The sequence below is a fragment of the Rhinopithecus roxellana genome, chromosome 8, assembly GCF_007565055.1.
Source record: "Rhinopithecus roxellana isolate Shanxi Qingling chromosome 8, ASM756505v1, whole genome shotgun sequence".
NCBI classification, from domain to species: domain Eukaryota; kingdom Metazoa; phylum Chordata; class Mammalia; order Primates; family Cercopithecidae; genus Rhinopithecus; species Rhinopithecus roxellana.
In genome coordinates, this window is record NC_044556.1 from 24,596,090 (window position 1) to 24,616,479 (window position 20,390).

The following is a 20,390-nucleotide window of genomic DNA, read 5'->3' on the forward strand; positions in this document are numbered from 1 at the left end:
TGTGCCAAGAAGTATGATAAGTGATCTATATGCATAAACCAGGGATTTCACATGACAACATCAACTGGGTAAATATGCTATTCACCACACCCCCCAGGAAAGAAATAGCAACATTGTTTTTAAAGATCCTTTGAAGAGAAATTACCTGGAAAATGTCAAGGCTGAGTGGAGAAAGTATGTAAGCAGAGAGGTCAAATATTCTGAACCTGAAAGACAGGGAGATACCCCAAACCTGGGAAGGGGTGGGGGTTTTGACTGGTTTTGCAGGTAGTGAAGATCCATACCTAATTCAGTTTCTGCTCTCTCAGAAGATACAAGGCCTTGGAGTGAATGTGTGCTGTACTAGGGGTACTAAAAGCTGAACCTGCCAGTCTTAGCAAAGGCCCCTACACCCAAACTTGACACAGAATGAGCAGAGCCTCTTCTATTAGAGTTGAACTATAAGCATCTAATAGCAACGACAAATGGGTTGAGGAGTTGAGAATTTTTTTCCTTCAAGACACAATGTAAGACTCCTAGATTCTTTGCAAACACCTATCTGTGGCTAGAGGCAAAGAACAAATATGAATGATAATAGCTGTCTCACTATCCTGGTGAATGGCTGGTCATAGTGAGATTTCGTTTTTATTTAGAAGAATCATATGACATTTCTTACCCCCAAGTGTGATAGGATAAAATCAATATCCTCAATACTTGTATCATCTGCTTTATTATATAAAATTTGTGAAATAAGAATTACTGTCTATTTTATTGATAGTGAAGGAAAGATTTAAAGAGTCCTAATAACTTGTCTATGATCATTCCACAGAAAAGTGGCTGACTAGGACTTCCACTTGCCACAGTGTGCTCCGGAGCCTCTGCTCTCAATCACTATTTTATTATTACACAGAACTGACTTGTATGGAAATGTGGTCATCTTCTCCAGGCATCATGGGGCATTCTCTCCAACATACCAGGTAACTTCATTGGATAATATTTGCTGCTACTATGCTTTAAGTAAATAGTAACCCATTGAATAGTTGTAAACATGATCCCACTTGATCCTTACATTTGATACCTGCCAAGTAGCCAAAATGTTACCACCACCACTATTCATCACCATTTTACAGATGATGAAACCAAAGTTTTAAAAAATAAGGAAAGGAAAAATGGAAGGAAGGAAGGAGAAAGAAAAAAAAGGAAAGGCTACCTAACTTGAGCAACCAGGAAAAGAACCAAAATCTTTTGACTCCTAGTTCTGTACTCAACCCCTCTCTGCTTTACACACCACACATTTTAAAAAGCAAAAAACAAAACATTGGTTTCTCCTTCCTACAGCACAGACAGTGATTCAGTGTTTGTGCAATGAGATTGAAAAGGCAAAGAGCCCTGTATATCTCAGTACAAGAATGCCAACAGACTGCTAATGGAAGTTAGAGAATGGGTAAATGTCAGACAAGGACCAGTGACTCTTTGAGGATCAGTTACCTTTTCAATACAGATCAAAATCCTTAGTACAAACTACTAATATGCCACATGTGTCAGATTACCCCTCCATTCTATCAACAATATCAATGGGGTGGCCTATCTTCCTGTCCGAGTAGCACTACAACTCCAATCTTAAAAACTGTATCTACGACGTAAGACTTTTCTTCTGGGCTGTGTTTTCGAAGCATGGCAAACATCTTTCTCTTTTGTTCTCTGTTCTTTGTTGTCTTGGATTAATTATCTTAATTGATGCCATATTAAGTTTCACAGTTTTCCAAGAGTAAAATTTGGTTAATCACCCTTGAAACTTATTTTCCATAATCCCTCAGAGCCAATCAGCCAATATCAGGTCTATGCTATCTCTGAAATACACCTTAAATCAGACCCTTCTTATTCTTTCCCCACCACCATTATTGCTATCCCCTTAGTCCATGTTTCTATTTTTCTTCTGCCTGACCCTGGTAATAGACCCCTCTCCAATCTCTCTACCAGTAATCTCTCCCACCTTAATTTATTATATATGCTCCTACCAGAGTTATATTTATAAAAGAAAGTTTTGATGACATCTGTCTCTTGCTTAAAAATGTATTCAGTGACATTCCCCTATTCGTTAAAACTCAGTTCCTTGCCAGGGCCCACAAGGCCTAAATGACCTGATTCCAACTTCCCTTACCAGCCCCGTCTCTTCTCATTCTCCCTCCTCTTCTACTCTAACACTACTAAATTCCTCTTAAGAACCTGATTGTATAATTCTATGTCTTTGCATATATACATCATTTTTTTTTTTTTTGCTTTCACTTCCCTCTCTGCCCTAAATTCTTCAGGATACCCTGTGAAATGAGCTTAAATATTCTCTCCTCCATGAATCCCTTCCTAACCACTTAGGCACGGTTAATCAGTCCTGTGTCAGGATTATAATATCACTTTGGCGTTGGACTGGGGATAGCAGCTGGAGCTTAAGCTGTGTTCATGGTGGGATCCAGTTATATCCAGGCAAGGCTGACAGCCTGGAGAGGAAAGATCTGTAGAAGCTATTTGCACTAGGAACCAGGGGCCTTGAAAGTATCAGGTCCAGACACTGACCAGAACCAGTTTCATGAGAAGCAATGTTTTATGAACAAATGGAGTCTGTTTCTCAAATATTTCCCCTGGTCCACAATAGCCCTAAACTCCTATCTGAATCCTTGGGAAAGAGGACTGCAAAATATATATATACTCAAAAACTATCTCATTGAGAGCTCAGTGGGCCACTAAAACCAGGAGCACAGATTGGGCACAGCCATGAAAAGCAAAAGGCACTTTCCTTAGGTTCATATAAAAGTAGTTCCATTACTGTTTGGATTCATTGAACTAGCTCGAGAAAGCTTGATGCAGCTTTAGAAATGGTCATGCTAAAAATGTTCATTGTCTGCCCCTCTGTGGGGGAAGTGAGGAGGGAAGAAGGGTTAGTTAGGCTGCAGAAACTCATCCCTGTGGCTATGGGACAAGAGGAGGTTTTAGCAGCAGGTATCCCAAAAGGGAAATAAAGCAAGATAAAAAAAAATGTGGGGATTGCCACATTTTAGGTCAAAAAACCATATTAATGAACCCAAATGGAATATACCTTAGAGACCTTCATCCATTCATTTACCACTTGTTCATGAGGGTCTACTCTGTGAATACATCCTATCAGGTGCCAAGGACATGGCAGAGAATAAGACAGACACAGGAAGGTGAAAGTAGATCATAAACCAGCCCACAAATAAAAGCCAAAGGGCATTTTAGTTTAATAAAATGAGTTTAATAAAAAATTAAACACGTTGATGCAATTGAGAGCTGGAGTCAGTGTGGGTCTCACCGAGAAGACGCCACTAGAGCTGAGACTTGAAAAGCAAAAAACAATCAGCCTTGTGAAGATCCTGAAGGAAGAACATTCCAGGTAGCATTAGCAGCAAGGGCACAGGCCTGAAGATCATAATAAGCTTGGCATTTCAAAGACCCAAGAGAAGGTCACAGGGGAAACCGCAGTGTGTGAGCAAGTGAGAGAGTGGCAGAAGGTGATGCATGAAGATGAGTAGGCATTGAGTCATGGAGAAACTGGTAAACCACGTCAGGCATTTGGACTTTATTCTGTGTGCAATAGGAAACTTCTAGAAGGTTTTAGCTAGGAATTGCCATGATCTGAATTTTGTTTTTGTGGCTTCACCATAGTTGCTCTGTAAAGCCTGGAATGTGGAAGGAAGTGGCAGCAGAAGGGGAAGTGGAGAGATCGGTCTAGAGACCATGGCAGTATTTCAGGAAAATGAGGTGGGTGCTGAGACGAAGATAGCAGCACTGGAAACAGAAAAATACTTAGCTGACTTAGGACATACTTTGCAGATACAGTAGACAGGATTTGCTGACATGTTGGATGTTGAGTGGAGAAAAAAACAGTGGTAAAAACACTTCATGGGACCAGGCACGGTGGCTCACACCTGTAATCTCAGCACTTTGGTAGGCCAAGGTGGGTACATCACTTGAGATCAGGCGTTTGAGACCAGTCTGGCCAACATAGTGAAACCGCGTCTCTACTAAATATACAAAACTTAGCCAGGCGTGGTGGCTGGCACCTGTAATCCCAGCTACTCGGGAGGTTGAGGCAGGATAATCATTTGAACTGGGAGGCGGAGGTTGCAGTGAGCCGAGATCGTGCCATTGCACTCCAGCCGGAGTGACAGACTCCACCTCAAAAGAGAAAAAAAGAAAAGAAACAAAAACAAACGAACAAACAAACAAACAAAACACTGCATGATTTCTAGCTGAAGCAACTCTTAGAGAACTGGCTAATTATTGAAAAGGGGAGAGAACTGGGAATAGATTCGGGGAGAGGGCTATTTATTTTGTGACCTTTTAGAAATTCAGAGAAGATGTCAGGTAGGCAATTGGATTGAAAAACAGTCTGGAGGTCGGGAGAGAGGTCATGGCTGCAGAGTTACATTCAGAAGCTATCAGAATATCAGTAATGGAAACAGTTCCAGAAATAAGTGAGGGAGATCTGGGGAAGCAAACTGAGGTTTCACAACCTCATAGAGTGTTATTTGCAAGATAATGTTAATGATTTTAGAGAAGCTTAAGGCGTGAACTGTATGAGGCACCGAGCTTAAATAACAGAGATCTAAAGCCAAAAAAAAAAAAAAAAAAAAAAAAAAATCCGCACCTATAACTTCTCTAACCTGTGATTTGATAACTCCTAAATATCCTCCATGCCTTTCCTTAAAGATGCTGCCTTCCGGTTCACCTTCAGACTTCTGTGGCATCTCCTTTTGTGATTACAGTAATATCATCGGGATAGAGTTGAAAAAACTATAATTTATTTATCTAATGAGTAATATTTGTGTGATTCGAGAAAGATATGTGTAAAATGACCAAGTGTCATATTAGTTAGCTACTAGGTTGCTGCAGAACTGATTGCAGTTTTTGCCATTACTTTTAATGTGGAACTGGACAATAAGCAATTAAAAGTAATGCCAAAAACTGCAATTACTTTTGTGCCAACCTAGTTTCTAGAATAAAAAAAAAAGGAAGGCAAAATTTTAGTAATCAAAAATTATCCTTGAAAATCTTCCAAACTGTCCATCTAAAGCAGAATACTTTGTATATCAACCCTATACAGATACAAATTTCTCAATAAGTCCAAAGAAGACTGGTTTTGCTCCAGCACTAATACAAACTACTCCCGGGGTTGAGTACCAGATAAAAGCTGTGGTTGTACCAAAGAATACTAGCAGATAGATTTGAATTCATGAATGTTCCGAGTTCATGTGAAATGAATTCACATTATAACTAATACTAGTCTAAGCTTCTTTCTAGTCAGATACGTAGATTCTAAAGGGGAGTTTTCCGGTGGTAATGGAGGGGAGCTTTGTGCAGTAGGTATCAAGGGTCCTAAGAACGCAGAAATGAGACTGCTGAGAACATATGTCCCTGATTCAGGAGCAAAGAATTCATTTGCTTATTATGGAATATGAGTGGGGTAATGTGTAAGAATTTGTAAGCCACAACACAGGATTAATGTCAACGTTACTTATAATTTTCTAAAACAAATTCTATGTGTTTTGAGTTCCTATTCCAAAAAGCTGGCAAGAAATTCAATCTTTGTTATCACTGAGTTTGCTACACAGACTCTAGGATCTGCTACACAGACTCTGAGATCCGCAGAGCCAAGCCCACTGCCTGGGAAGGGCCTTCTGGTTTCCTGTTCGTGAAGTTCATTGCCTGTATGCTCATTATTCAAGCCAGCAGGGTCTCTTTGAGAGCAGGGACTCCAATATGTCTTTGTCAGGATCAAAGTATCCAAAATTTCCACTTGCACCACAGGTCTCATCAGAGATTCCACAGCCACCCCAAGTAGATAAAATGTGCAATTCTTTTAGAAACTGTAAAGCCCAGGGCTGGCCTCCCCTTTGCCCCCACCCCTCTCCATAATGGTGTTTCAACCTCCAAGCTTCAGCCTTAACTTTGCCTGCATAATGGCTCCTTCCAGCAAAGATCCAGTACAATATTGAGGTTGGGCTTTAAAAAACAAAACTAGTTTGTTTTTATGGCCCATGGTACAAAAGACCCCCCAGACAGAGAATCACAAAGACTTGGTATATAGGAAGGAAAATACATGCAAAAGAAAGGATGTTACAGTACAAATTAATATTTTCATAGATTATCCTGCTACCATTTCTATGGTAGAGGGAAATGGCTTTACTGGATGGGGATTACAAAGTATTCTGCAAATATGGAAAATAGATATAATCCATTGAAACCACAAACATGTACAGATCCAATGACTTGCTGCAAATTTAGTTCTTCGAGTCAGTCTTGAGTTGTCACATTGCTTATTGTCATCTCTAAAGGGCACCGAATTCAAAAAGTCTTCCTAAACAAGTTAGAGGACATTGTTATCACCACATTATCCCAGAATACAAGAGGCTACAGCTACCAGAAGACCGTACTGGGACTGGCAAGAAGTTAACCACATTTTCATGCTGAATTTGATGGAAAATTGGATGCATTCCAGTCTGTTTACAGTCTGGGTGGGAGGGACAGATTTGCCAATAGCACATTTAGCGTGTTGCAGCATAGTTTATCTGTCTGCAAATCTGTCCATCCCACCAGGCTATCTCTGCCTTGAGAAGTGGAATCCTGACACGCTCATTTCCACAGTTCCAGCAAGTCTTATGGTCTGGCATACAAAGGGCACTCAGTAAGTAAAGCCCACTACCATGGTTGGGAAAAGGCTTTTTCTGCTTAGTTTTCTGTTTGTCATGACACCCCTTCTGCAATTAAAACCGTCATTTATTGCTTATACTCTACAATCCATTGACTTACTAGTTTGGGGCCAATTTTTGGGAGCTCTTCGTGACAAAGTCAGCCATGCTTCAACCCCTTGGCTGTTCTCCCTGCAGAGCTATTCCAGAAGCTACAGAGGATGCTTTTTTAATCTCAGACCTTCTGCTGCTCTCTAGTTGACTCTGGTTAAAGAATTCTCCCATAATCCCATTAGGATCAGCTTTTCTCCGTCTGTTCCTTATCACGAATCATTATTAGATGAAAGACAAAAATCCTATCACTTTAGTTAACTGGGTCACTAAGAACCATATGAGTCCTGTGTTCCTGTTCTGAAAGCATAATTAAAGCCCTGACTAATTAGTATTAAAGTAACCTTAATTAACTAACCTAACTTACCACTAATCAAGGGAATGGGCCTTCCGAGATCTCATGGATCATTTTCTAGTCAGTACACGATATAAGCTAATATACATACATACCCCTATGGATGCACTCATTAAAAAAAAAATTAAAACTCTTCATTGTTGGGAGTATAAGTTGGAGGTTACTTGCTTACTTGCTTATTTATTTATACTCTGCCTCTTCCCACAAAGGACTGGACTCAGAGGACATTATCTTGCATTTGTACTGCAGAGCTCTTGCCATGATTATGAAACAAGAAGGTATTTAGCATGCTCTTTACTTGCTTTGGGTTATTAGTAAGCCCATGATAATTATGTTACCAAAATAATGTAGAGGCTGCTGTATCTGATTTCCACATTACAGATAGTCCCTAGTCATCTATGTGACTTAGAATGCATCACTTTACCTCCCTGGAACCCAGCTTCCTCATCTATGTAATGAGGCCAGTTCAGTCATGCACCCATAATGACATTTTGGTCAACAACAGACCACTTTTATAATAGTAATCCCGTAAGATCATAATGGAGCTGAAACATTTCTGTTATCATGGTGATGCTGGTGTAAACAAATGTGCTGTGCTGTCAGTCAAAAATATAGGTTAGTACATAATACTTGATAACGATGATAAGCAACTGTGTTACTGGTTTATGTGTTTACTGTACCACACTTTTCATCGTTATTTTAGCGTGTACTCCTACTACTTATTTTTTAAAAAGGTAACTGTAAAAGAGCCTCAGGCAGGTCCTTCAGAGGTGTTCCAGAAGAAGACATTTTTTTACAAGGGATGACAGCTCCATGCATGTTATTGTCCCTGAAAATCTTCCAGTGGAATAAGACATGGAAGTGAAAGATAGTGATATTCAGGATCCTGACCCTGTGTACTCCTAGGTTGATATGTGTATTTGTGTCTTAGTTTTTAACAACAACAAAAAAAAGTTTAAAAAGTAAACAAAAAAAAAAAATCTTTGAAAATAGAAAAAAGGCTTAAAAAATAAGGATACAAAGAAATTCTTCTTTTTTTGTGAGACAGAGTCTGGTTCTGTTGCCCAGGCTGGAGTGCAGTGGTGAAATCTCAGTTCACTGCAACCTCCACCTCCTGGGTTCAAGCGATTCTCATGCCTCAGCCTCCAGAGTGACTGGGATTACAGGCGCGTGCCACCATGCCCAGCTAATTTTTTGTATTTTTAGTACAGACAGGGTTTCACTACGTTTGCCAGGCTGGTATGGAACTCCTAGCCTCCAGTGATCCACCCACCTCAGCATCCCAAAGGGCTGGGATTACAGGCGTGAGGCACTGCGCCCAGCCAGGAAATATTTGTGTACAGCTGTATAATGTGTTTGTGTTTTAAACTAAGTGTTATTACCAGAGTCAAAATGTTTTAAAAACATTAAAAGTTGATAAAGTTTAAAAGTCACAGTAAGCAAAGGTTCATGTATTATTAAAAAAGAATTTTGTAAATTTAGTGTCACCTGAGTGTACAGTGTTTATAAAGCCCACAGTAGTGTTTAGTAATGCCCTAGGCTTTCACATTTACTCACCAGTCACTGATTCACCCAGAGCAACTTCCAGTTCCACCAACTCCATTCATGGTAAATGCCCCATACAGATGTATCATATTTTGTTTTTCATATTGCCTTCTAGTTTTTTGTTTGTTTGTTTTGTTTTGTTTTGTTTAGACAAAGTCTAGCTCTGTTGCCCAGGCTGGAATGCAGTGATGCAATTATAACTCACTGCAGCCTTGCATTCCTGAGCTCAAGTAATCCTCCTGTCTCAGCCTTCCAAGTAGCTAAGACTACAGGTACATGCCACCATGCCCAGCTAAAAAAAATTTTTTTTTTGAATTACATTTTGTAGAGACACAGTCCCACTATGTTGTCCAGGCTGGTCTCAAACTCCTGATGTCAAACTATCTTCCCACCTTGGCCTCCCAAAGTGCTGGGATGCAGGTGTGGGCCATCACGCCTGGCCAATATACCATCTTTTAACTGGTCCTTTTCTATGTTTGTATGTGTTTAGGCACACAAATACTTACCATTGTGTTACAATTGCCTACAGTATTTAGTACAGTAACATGCTATATAGGCTTGTAGCTTAGGACCAATAGGCTGTATGTTATATAGCCTCAGTATGAAGCAGTCTATACAGTCTAGGTTTGTGTCAGTACACTCTACAATGTTCACAATGAAATTGTCTAACAATGCATTTCTCATATAATTTCTTTGCATGATTGGATATTAAGGCCCCTCCCAACTTTTGACATGCTCAGTTATTCTCTGAGCGTAAAGTTTCTCTTGATCTCTAAGTTCTCTATCTTGCAAACCTAACAGACGTGATGTCTATTCTCTAATACAGAGCCATTTTTTTGTGACTAAACTTAATTATCGACCCTTTTGAGAGCTTATATCATACAGTCTGCAAGACTGTCTAACAAGAAAGCAGAATAACAAAATGCCTTTTGCAACTAATTTCAGAAACACGGGAAAGGATCCACCAAAGTATCTATCTTACGCAGCTCTGATATTGTCACAGTAGTTTGCTAATCAAACATGGACAGGGCAGGAGAGGACCCCCCTGCCCTGCACCAGGAATGTCAGTCAACCAACAGGTGACGGTCAGGCAGTTGCTAAGCTGTCTCTCTAAAATAAGAATTAGTCTCAGCCAGTGCCAGGGAAAAGCAGTCCCCCAATAGATAGAAAAACCTGAGGCCAGGCATCGTGGCTTATACCTGTAATCCCAACACTTTGGGAGACTGAGGCAGGTGGATCACCTGAGGTCATGAGTTCTAGACCAGCCTGGCCAACATGGAGAAACACTGTCTCTACTAAAAATACAAAATTAGGCAGGCAGTGGTGGTGCATGCCTGTAATCCCAGCTACTTGGGAGGCTGAGGCAGGAGAATCGCTTGAACCCAGGAGGTGGAGGTTCCAGTGAGCCAAGATTGCACCGTTGCACTCCAGCCTGTACAAATGCGAAACTTCATCTAATAATAATAAGAAGAAGAAAGAAAGAAAGAAAGAAAGAAAGAAAGAAAGAAAGAAAGAAAGAAAGAAAGAAAGAAAGAAAGAAAGAAAGAAAGAAAGAAAGGAAGGAAGGAAGGAAGGAAGGAAGGAAAAGAAAAAAGAAAAACCTGAAACTGTTGATCAGCTTTCCAATAAGACCTCAGGAGTTGGGTGAGTGGGCTCAAGCATGTGCACTAAGGCAAAATGGTAGAGTTTAACTGATATATGACCTTACAGGAGCACTTGACTGGTAAGTGGGAAAAAAAGCCTCAAGAGAACATGCATACAACTCCTGTAAACTACTGTGCATATGCCCCCCCACTGCCAAGCACTAGCAGGCCACTGTGCATGAGGACAGCCCATCCCAAGGGAAGAATCGGGAGAAGTAACACAAGACCCGGAAGCATGCCAAACCCTAAGGTAAAGTCAACCTGGGCACTTGATCTTTCAAGTTGCCTGACTGGCCCTCTTCCAAGTGCAATTTACTTCCTTTCATTTGTGAACCCCCGAGTACCTGAGACAGGTCTCAGTTAATTTAGAAAGTTTATTTTGCCAAAGTTGGGGATGTGCGCCCGTTACACAGCCTCAGGAGGTCCTGATGACAAGTGCCCAACGGGGTCAGAGTACAGTTTTGTTTTTATACATTTTAGGGAGAGACATGAGACATCAATCAACATATGTAAGATGAATATTGGTTCTATCCAGAAAAGGCGGGACAACTCGACACAAAGTTGGGACTACTTGAAGCGGGAGGGGGCTTCCAGGTCACAGGCAGGTAAGAGAAAATTGTTGCATTCTTTTGAGTTTCTGACTAGCCTTTCCAAAGGAGGCAATCAGATGTACATTTATCTCAGTGAGTAGAGGGGTGACTTTGTATAGAATGGGAGGCAGTTTGGCCCCAAGCAGTTCCCAGCTTGATTTTTCCCTTTAGTTTAGTGATTTGGGAGCCCCAAGATTTATTTTCCTTTCACACATTCTTGTTCTAAAGCCTTTTAATAAACTCGCCCTTCTGCTCTAAAACTTGCCTCCATCCCTCACTCTGTCTTATGGCCCTCGGTCAAATTCTTTCTTCTGAGGAGGCAAGAACTGAGGTGATTGCAGACCTGTACAGATTCACTGCCACTGACAGTATCTGAAGTACCACACTTCAGTTCTACAGTGTGAGATATTGTGCATTTATCTATCATTTGCCATTGATGTGAATGAGTTTTCAAGACTATTTCCTTAGCAGAGATTGGGAGTTACAGGGAACCAAAGAAAACATTATGATGTGGACATACCACTAAAAGAGACCAAAAGTGAAAACAAGGTGACCCGGCTTGATCAGCCTCTTAATAGTTCTCATATTTCTCAGGGCAGGGTGGGCTCTACAGCACTCCTCACCTCCCACCTCCTTGAATTTTCCATGATAAAGAAACTGTATCTGTTTTAACTCAGGAACTTATATTAAAGGAAGTGGTATTATTCAGCACTAGAACTAATGTTTGAAGGAGGCCACAAAATTTCCCATCCTAAACAGGTTTAAGGATAAGTTAGCTTTGTTTTGCTCTGGGATTGTTTAAAAGAAATCTGCAAAAAGTCTGGGGGTGGGGATGCTTGTGGGCAGTTCTTCCAGCACAATGTTCCTCTGTTTCCTGATTGCAGGGAGCATTGAGTCATCATTGGACAGCCATAAATAATACTTGAGAAACATATCCTGTCTTTGAAAATAGATTCCACGAATTCTTCAAGTTGTGTTTTTGCATTTTTACATTTTACATTTTCTACTTTATCCTTTGTCATCTATGAATAGTAAATAAACGTTTGAATAAAAAAGTGAGGGAGGTAAATGAACAGGTAAATTAAAGCTTTCTTTATTTCCACCTAACTAAGTACATCCATTTTACTGCTTTACTCATCTGTGTGACAAATGTGAAAAATGCACAAGAAAGGGTTTTTTTTTCCCAGCACTGTTGCATAAGCAATTCTTCAACTTTTTTGTCCGTAAGAATCACTCAGAAAACTTACTAAATGTGAAGATTTATGAGCCCCATATCTAAAGATTCTGATTTAATAGATCAGGCATAAACATACAGGAATGTAAATGGTAATATCATACACACAAACTTCAAAGTTGTGTCTGATGTGAATGGTCCTCAGGCCACACTTTGAGGAATATTGCTATCTAAGGGCTGTTGATCCTCTGGTCTATCATTTTGATATCAGAATCTTAAAAAATCGTGAGTTGCAATCATCCCACCTTTGGGACCAGAGCCAGCCAAATGGAAGCAAGCATTATCAAGTAAGAGAACTTCAGAGACTTGCCAAAGTGAGAAGTGACATTGCAATATCAAGACTTATTATAAAAAATATAGTAATCAAGACAGTATGATACCGACACGAAGACAGGTTACTCGAACAATGGAAAAGAATGGAGGGTCAAGAAATAGATCGATACACACATGAGCAATTGATTTTTAACCAAGGTGTAAAACAATTTTCACTTGAGAATAGTCTTTTCAAAAAATGCTGCTAGAACAATTGAATATCCATATACCAAGTAAGTACTCCTATCCACAATATTGAAAAAGTAACTCAAAATGAATAATATACCTAAATGTTAAACTGAAAGCTATAGAACTTCAAGAAGAAAACATAAAAGAAAATTTTTATGATGGTATTTTAGAAAAAGAATTCCTAAATACAATACCAAAGCCAAAATCCGTAAAACAAAAAGTGGTACGTTGGATTTTATGAAAATTTAAAACTTACCCTCTTCAAAAAACACTATTAAGAAAGTAAAAAGACAAGCCACAGACCAAAAGATAATGTTTGTAAATCACATACAAAATGACTTGCAAATTGCTTATCTGACAAAGGATGTGTATCTACAAAATGTAAATAACTCTCAAAACTTAATTTGAAAAAATCATTTATAAAAAGGACAAAAGATTTAAGTGGACACTTCATCAGCAAACATATATAGATAGCAAATAAGCACATAAAAAGATATTCAGCATCATTTGTCACTAACAAAATAAAAATTAATCACATTGAGATGCTACTACATACCTATTAAAATGGTTACAATTTAAAAGACTGACCAAATCAAATATTCACAAGGACAGAAAAACTAGAATACTACTACACAATAAAAGTAATAAACTATTAATACATGCAACACGGATGACTCATAAAATAACTATGGTGAATGAAAACAGACAGAGAAAAAAGAGTACAGATTGTAAAGTTCTATTATACAAATTCTGGCAAATAAAATCCAACCCGTAGTGACAGAAAGTAGATTAGATCTAAGGTTTCAAGATCACCTTTAAGATAACTGGTTGTTGACAATATTGAATTCCTTGCAGTTGTACGACTGAGTTCTTATTTTCTTGTTGGTTGTTGAACAAGAACCACTCTCGGCTTCTAGAGACCGCTCTCAGGTCTTTGCCACACAGCTCCCTCCATAAGCAGTTAATGAGGTAATTTGCTTCTTTAAAGGCCAGCATGGAAAATCTCCCTCATGCTTCTGATCTCTTTTCTTAAGAAGGGTCCAGTTCCTTGTAAGAACTTTCCTGATTAAGTCAGGTCCACCCAGAATAATGTCTCTTGATTAAGTCAAAGTCAACTAATTTTGGTTAATTACATCTGAAACTCATTTCATCTTTGTCTTATAGTATATTCTAACCATGGGAGTGAAATCCTTTATAGTCACAGTCTCAACCACCCTAAAGCGGGGAGGTTGACGTAGGCTGTGTACACTAGAGCACAAGGAATTGTAGGAACCTTCTTAGAGTTCTGGGTGCCACATTCTACAACTCAGCATACCTATAGACACAGGTCCCAAGAGGCAAGTACAAGGATGCTTATCACAACATTGTTGGTAACATAAAAACTCATTACCTCCTAATATGTTCTGAATGTTTGTATCCCCACAAAATTTATATATTGAAACTGAATGCCAGTACAATGGCATTAAGAGATAGACATTTGGGAGGTGAATAAGTCATGAGGCCAAAGCTCTCATGAATGGGGATTATGCCCTTATAGAAGCGGTTTGAGGGAGTTTGTTCTCCCCTTCCACCACGTGAGGATAGAGCAAGAAGGTGTCTGCCATCTTTGAAGCAGAGACTAGGCCCTCACCAGTACCCCCAATCTGTTGGAGCCTTTATCCTGGATTTCCCAGCCTCCAGAACTATGAGCAATAAATTTCCATTGTTATAAATTACCCAGTCTAAGGTATTTATTATAGCAGCCTTAAAGGACTAAGAAAGCTGTCATCCAAATGTCCAAAATAAGAAACATAAATAAAATGAGAAATATTCTTTTTTTTTATTTATTTTTTATTTTTATTATACTTTAAGTTCTAGGGTACATGTGCATAACGTGCAGGTTTGTTACATATGTATATTTGTGCCATGTTGGTGTGCTGCACGCATCAACTTGTCAGCACCCATCAATTCATCATTTATATCATGTATAACTCCCCAATGCAATCCCTCCCCCACCCCCATGATAGGCCCCAGTGTGTGATGTTCCCCTTCCCGAGTCCAAGTGATCTCATTGTTCAGTTCCCACCTATGAGTGAGAACATGCGGTGTTTGGTTTTCTCTTCTTGTGATAGTTTGCTAAGAATGATGGTTTCCAGCTGCATCCATGTCCCTACAAAGGACGCAAACTCATCCCTTTTTATGGCTGCATAGTATTCCATGGTGTATATGTGCCACATTTTCTTAATCCAGTCTGTCACAGATGGACATTTGGGTTGATTCCAAGTCTTTGCTACTGTGAATAGTGCCGCAATAAACATACGTGTGCATGTGTCTTCGTAGTAGAATAATTTATAATCCTTTGGGTATATACCCAGTAGTGGGATGGCTGGGTCATATGGTACATCTAGTTCTAGATCCTTGAGGAATTGCCATACTGTTTTCCATAATGGTTGAACTAGTTTACAATCCCAACAACAGTGTAAAAGTGTTCCTATTTCTCCGCATCCTCTCCAACAACTGTTGTTTCCTGATTTCTTAATGATTGCCATTCTAACTGGTGTGAGATGGTATCTCATTGTGGTTTTGATTTGCATTTCTCTGATGGTGAGTGATGATGAGCATTTTTTCATGTGTCTGTTGGCTGTATGAATGTCTTCTTTAGAGAAATGTCTGTTCATATCCTTTGCCCACTTTTTGATGGGGTTGTTTGTTTTTTTCTTGTATATTTGTTTGAGTTCTTTGTAGATTCTGGATATTAGCCCTTTGTCAGATGAGTAGATTGCAAAAATTTTCTCCCATTCTGTAGGTTGCCTGTTCACTCTGATGGTAGTTTCTTTTGCTGTGCAGAAGCTCTTTAGTTTAATGAGATCCCATTTGTCAATTTTGGCTTTTGCTGCCGTTGCTTTTGGTGTTTTAGACATGAAGTCCTTGCCCATGCCTATGTCCTGAATGGTACTACCTAGATTTTCTTCTAGGGTTTTTATGGTATTAGGTCTAATATTTAAGTCTCTAATCCATCTTGAATTAATCTTCATATAAGGAGTAAGGAAAGGATCCAGTTTCAGCTTTCTACTTATGGCTAGCCAATTTTCCCAGCACCATTTATTAAATAGGGAATCCTTTCCCCATTTCTTGTTTCTCTCAGGTTTGTCAAAGATCAGATGGCTGTAGATGTGTGGTATTATTTCTGAGGACTCCGTTCTGTTCCATTGGTCTATATCTCTGTTTTGGTACCAGTACCATGCTGTTTTGGTTACTGTAGCCTTGTAGTATAGTTTGAAGTCTGGTAGCGTGACGCCTCCAGCTTTGTCCTTTTGACTTAGGATTGTCTTGGCAATGCGGGCTCTTTTTTGGTTCCATATGAACTTTAAAGTAGTTGTTTCCAATTCGGTGAAGAAACTCATTGGTAGCTTGATGGGGATGGCATTGAATCTATAAATAACCTTGGGCAGTATGGCCATTTTCACGATATTGATTCTTCCTATCCATGAGCATGGTATGTTCTTCCATTTGTTTGTGTCCTCTTTGATTTCACTGAGCAGTGGTTTGTAGTTCTCCTTGAAGAGGTCCTTTACATCACTTGTAAGTTGGATTCCTAGGTATTTTATTCTCTTTGAAGCAATTGTGAATGGAAGTTCATTCCTGACTTGGCTCTTTGCTTGTCTGTTACTGGTGTATAAGAATGCTTGTGATTTTTGCACATTAATTTTGTATCCTGAGACTTTGCTGAAGTTGCTTATCAGCTTAAGGAGATGTTGGGCTGAGATGATGGGGTTTTCTAAATATACAATCATGTCATCTGCAAACAGGGACAATTTGACTTCTTCTTTACCTAACTGAATACCCTTGATTTCTTTCTCTTGCCTGATTGCCATAGCCAGGACTTCCAACACTATGTTGAATAGGAGTGGTGAGAGAGGGCATCCCTGTCTTGTACCAGTTTTCAAAGGGAATTTTTCCAGTTTTTGCCCATTCAGTATGATATTAGCTGTGGGTTTGTCATAAATAGCTCATTATTTTGAGGTACATTCCATCAATACCGAATTTATTGAGCGTTTTTAGCATGAAGGGCTGTTGAATTTTGTCAAAAGCCTTTTCTGCATCTATTGAGATAATCATGTGGTTCTTGACTTTGGTTCTGTTTATATGCTGGATTATGTTTATTGATTTGCGAATATTGAACCAGCCTTGCATCCCAGGGATGAAGCCCACTTGATCATGGTGGATAAGCTTTTTGATGTGCTGCTGAATCCAGTTTGCCAGTATTTTATTGAGGATTTTTGCATCGATGTTCATCAGGGATATTGGTCTAAAATTCTTTTTTTTTGTTGTGTCTCTGCCAGGCTTTGGTATCAGGATGATGTTGGCCTCATAAAATGAGCTAGGGAGGATTCCCTCTTTTTCTATTGATTGGAATAGTTTCAGAAGGAATGGTAGCAGCTCCTCCTTGTACCTCTGGTAGAATTCAGCTGTGAATCCATCTGGTCCTGGACTTTTTTTGGTGGGTAGGCTATTAATTATTGCCTCAATTTCAGAGCCTGCTATTGGTCTATTCAGGGATTCAACTTCTTCCTGGTTTAATCTTGGGAGAGTGTAAGTGTCCAGGAAATTATCCATTTCTTCTAGATTTTCTAGTTGATTTGCATAGAGGTGTTTATAGTATTCTCTGATGGTAGTTTGTATTTCTGTGGGGTTGGTGGTGATATCCCCTTTATCATTTTTTATTGCATCTATTTGATTCCTCTCTCTTTTCTTCTTTATTAGTCTTGCTAGCGGTCTGTCAATTTTGTTGATCTTTTCAAAAAACCAACTCCTGGATTCATTGATTTTTTGGAGGGTTTTTTGTGTCTCTATCTCCTTCAGTTCTGCTCTGGTCTTAGTTATTTCTTGCCTTCTGCTAGCTTTTGAATGTGTTTGCTCTTGCCTCTCTAGTTCTTTTAATTGTGATGTTAGAGTGTCAATTTTAGATCTTTCCTGCTTTCTCTTGTGGGCATTTAGTGCTATAAATTTCCGTCTACACACTGCTTTAAATGTGTCCCAGAGATTCTGGTATGTTGTATCTTTGTTCTCATTGGTTTCAAAGAACATCTTTATTTCTGCCTTCATTTCATTATGTACCCAGTAGTCATTCAGGAGCAGGTTGTTCAGTTTCCATGTAGTTGAGCGGTTTTGATTGAGTTTCTTAGTCCTGAGTTCTAGTTTGATTGCACTGTGGTCTGAGAGACAGTTTGTTATAATTTCTGTTCTTTTACATTTGCTGAGGAGTGCTTTACTTCCAATTATGTGGTCAATTTTGGAATAAGTGCGATGTGGTGCTGAGAAGAATGTATATTCTGTTGATTTGGGGTGGAGAGTTCTATAGATGTCTATTAGGTCCGCTTGGTGCAGAGATGAGTTCAATTCCTGGATATCCTTGTTAACTTTCTGTCTCGTTGATCAGTCTAATGTTGACAGTGGAGTGTTGAAGTCTCCCATTATTATTGTATGGGAGTCTAAGTCTCTTTGTAAGTCTCTAAGGACTTGCTTTATGAATCTGGGTGTTCCTGTATTGGGTGCATATATATTTAGGATAGTTAGTTCTTCCTGTTGAATTGATCCCTTTACCATTATGTAATGGCCTTCTTTGTCTCTTTTGATCTTTGATGGTTTAAAGTCTGTTTTATCAGAGACTAGGATTGCAACCCCTGCTTTTTTTTGTTCTCCATTTGCTTGGTAGATCTTCCTCCATCCCTTTATTTTGAGCCTATGTATGTCTCTGCATGTGAGATGGGTCTCCTGAATACAGCAGACTGATGGGTCCTGACTCTTTATCCAGTTTGCCAGTCTGTGTCTTTTAATTGGAGCATTTAGTCCATTAACATTTAAGGTTAATATTGTTATGTGTGAACTTGATCCTGCCATTATGATATTAACTGGTTATTTTGCTGGTTAGTTGATGCAGTTTCTTCCTAGCCTCGATGGTCTTTACATTTTGGCATGTTTTTGCAATGGCTGGTACCGGTTGTTCCTTTCCATGTTTAGGGCTTCCTTCAGGGTCTCTTGTAAGGCAGGCCTGGTGGTGACAAAATCTCTAAGCATTTGCTTATCTGTAAAGGATTTTATTTCTCCGTCACTTATGAAACTTAGTTTGGCTGGATATGAAATTCTGGGTTTAAAATTCTTTTCTTTAAGGATATATAAAATTCTTTTCTTTTCTTTGAGGGATATATTCTTCTGGTGTGCCCGTTTGCTTAGAGGGCGGTATTTGGGTGGGAGTTACCCGATTTTCCAGGTGTTGTGTGTCTCAGTTCCCCTGGCTAGGAAAAGGGATACCCTTCCCCCTTGCGGTTCCCAGGTGAGGCGATGCCTCGCCCTGCTTCAGCTCTCGCTGGTCGGGCTGCAGCAACTGACCAGCACCGATTGTCCGGCACTCCCTAGTGAGATGACCCCAGTACCTCAGTTGAAGATGCAGAAATCACCGGTCTTCTGTGTCGCTTGTGCTGGGAGTTGGAGACTGGAGCTGTTCCTATTCAGCCATCTTGCTCCGCCCCCCTCGAAATATTCTTATGTTAGAACATGACGTAAAAGTTCAACAGGAAAAATAAATAAGTAGGTAAATTATATGAACCTTAACATGCATATTCTTCTTTCACTGAATATGGCAGTGGATGAAATAAGAAAGTTAGGGGAATTTGGAGGGATTATGGTGGATGGGAGGTAGGACTAGATTACAGATCCCATGCAAACAGAGCAGTGTGTGGAAACTCACATGAACTTTTGCTCCAGAACTACTGCAGGAATAAACCAGAAAAGCTGACAGAACTCACAGACCCTCTGAAGGAAGTGGATTGCTCCTACAGGACCCAGGAGACATCCCAAATATTGTGGGTGCCCAAGCTATGGAAATAAGAAAGAGGAATTGTCCACCCCCGAACACACACCCTCACTGGGGAACCTGAAGGTCTAGGTCACGGGAGAAGATTCTGATCTTACCTGGACCTGAGTCAATTTAGAGAGCCGAGCAAAAAACAAGGGTAGAGGAAGCAGCAGGAAATGTCCTGTGGACTCTCTGGGTCCCCTGGAAAACAATTTCTGCCTTGTCTCACAGGGTCCTTGGGGAGGGCTGCCAAAGGAACTGGGAAAGGTTGACAGGGAAAAGAAAATCTCCACCTGCTCTTTGTAACAATTCCACCCAAACACGAGGTCTCTTGGCCTGGACTTGGGGGAGGGTGTGACTCCCGTGTGCAGACTCCACAGGTGGGGAAGCATGAAAGTCCTGCTTGTTTTTGCAGCTGGGAGACTGGTAGCCTGGGGCAAGTTCTCAGCCTTGCTCACCACTGCCTGGAAACAGACTTGGTACTATTGGTGGGGGCACGATGGGAGTGAGACTGGCCTTTTGGATAGTGTGGGAGCTGGGTGAGGCCTGTGACTGCAGGCTTTTTCCCACTTTTCTGACAACCTGCATGACAAAGCAAAGGCAGTCATAGTCATCCTGAAAACATAACTCCATTGACCTGGGAACCACACCCTCATCCCCCACAGCAGCTGTGGCAAGACCCACCCAAGCAGAGAGTCTGAGCTCAGACAAGCCTAGCTCTGCCCCCACCTGATGGTCCTTCCCTACTCACCCTGGTAGCTGAAGACAAAGGGCATATACTATTGGGAGTTCTAGGGCCTTACCCACTGCCTGACCCTCCCTATACTACCACAGCTGATGCTCTCTTGAAAGCACCACCTTCTGGCAGGAGGCCAACCAGCAGAAAAATAGTA

General features: G+C 40.2%; 1 pseudogene; it reads left to right on the forward strand.

Moving 5' to 3' along the window:
- The first annotated feature begins 2,849 nt into the window (after positions 1-2,849).
- The window catches only part of LOC104674242, a 33,387-nt pseudogene continuing 15,846 nt past the window's right edge, over positions 2,850-20,390 (forward strand).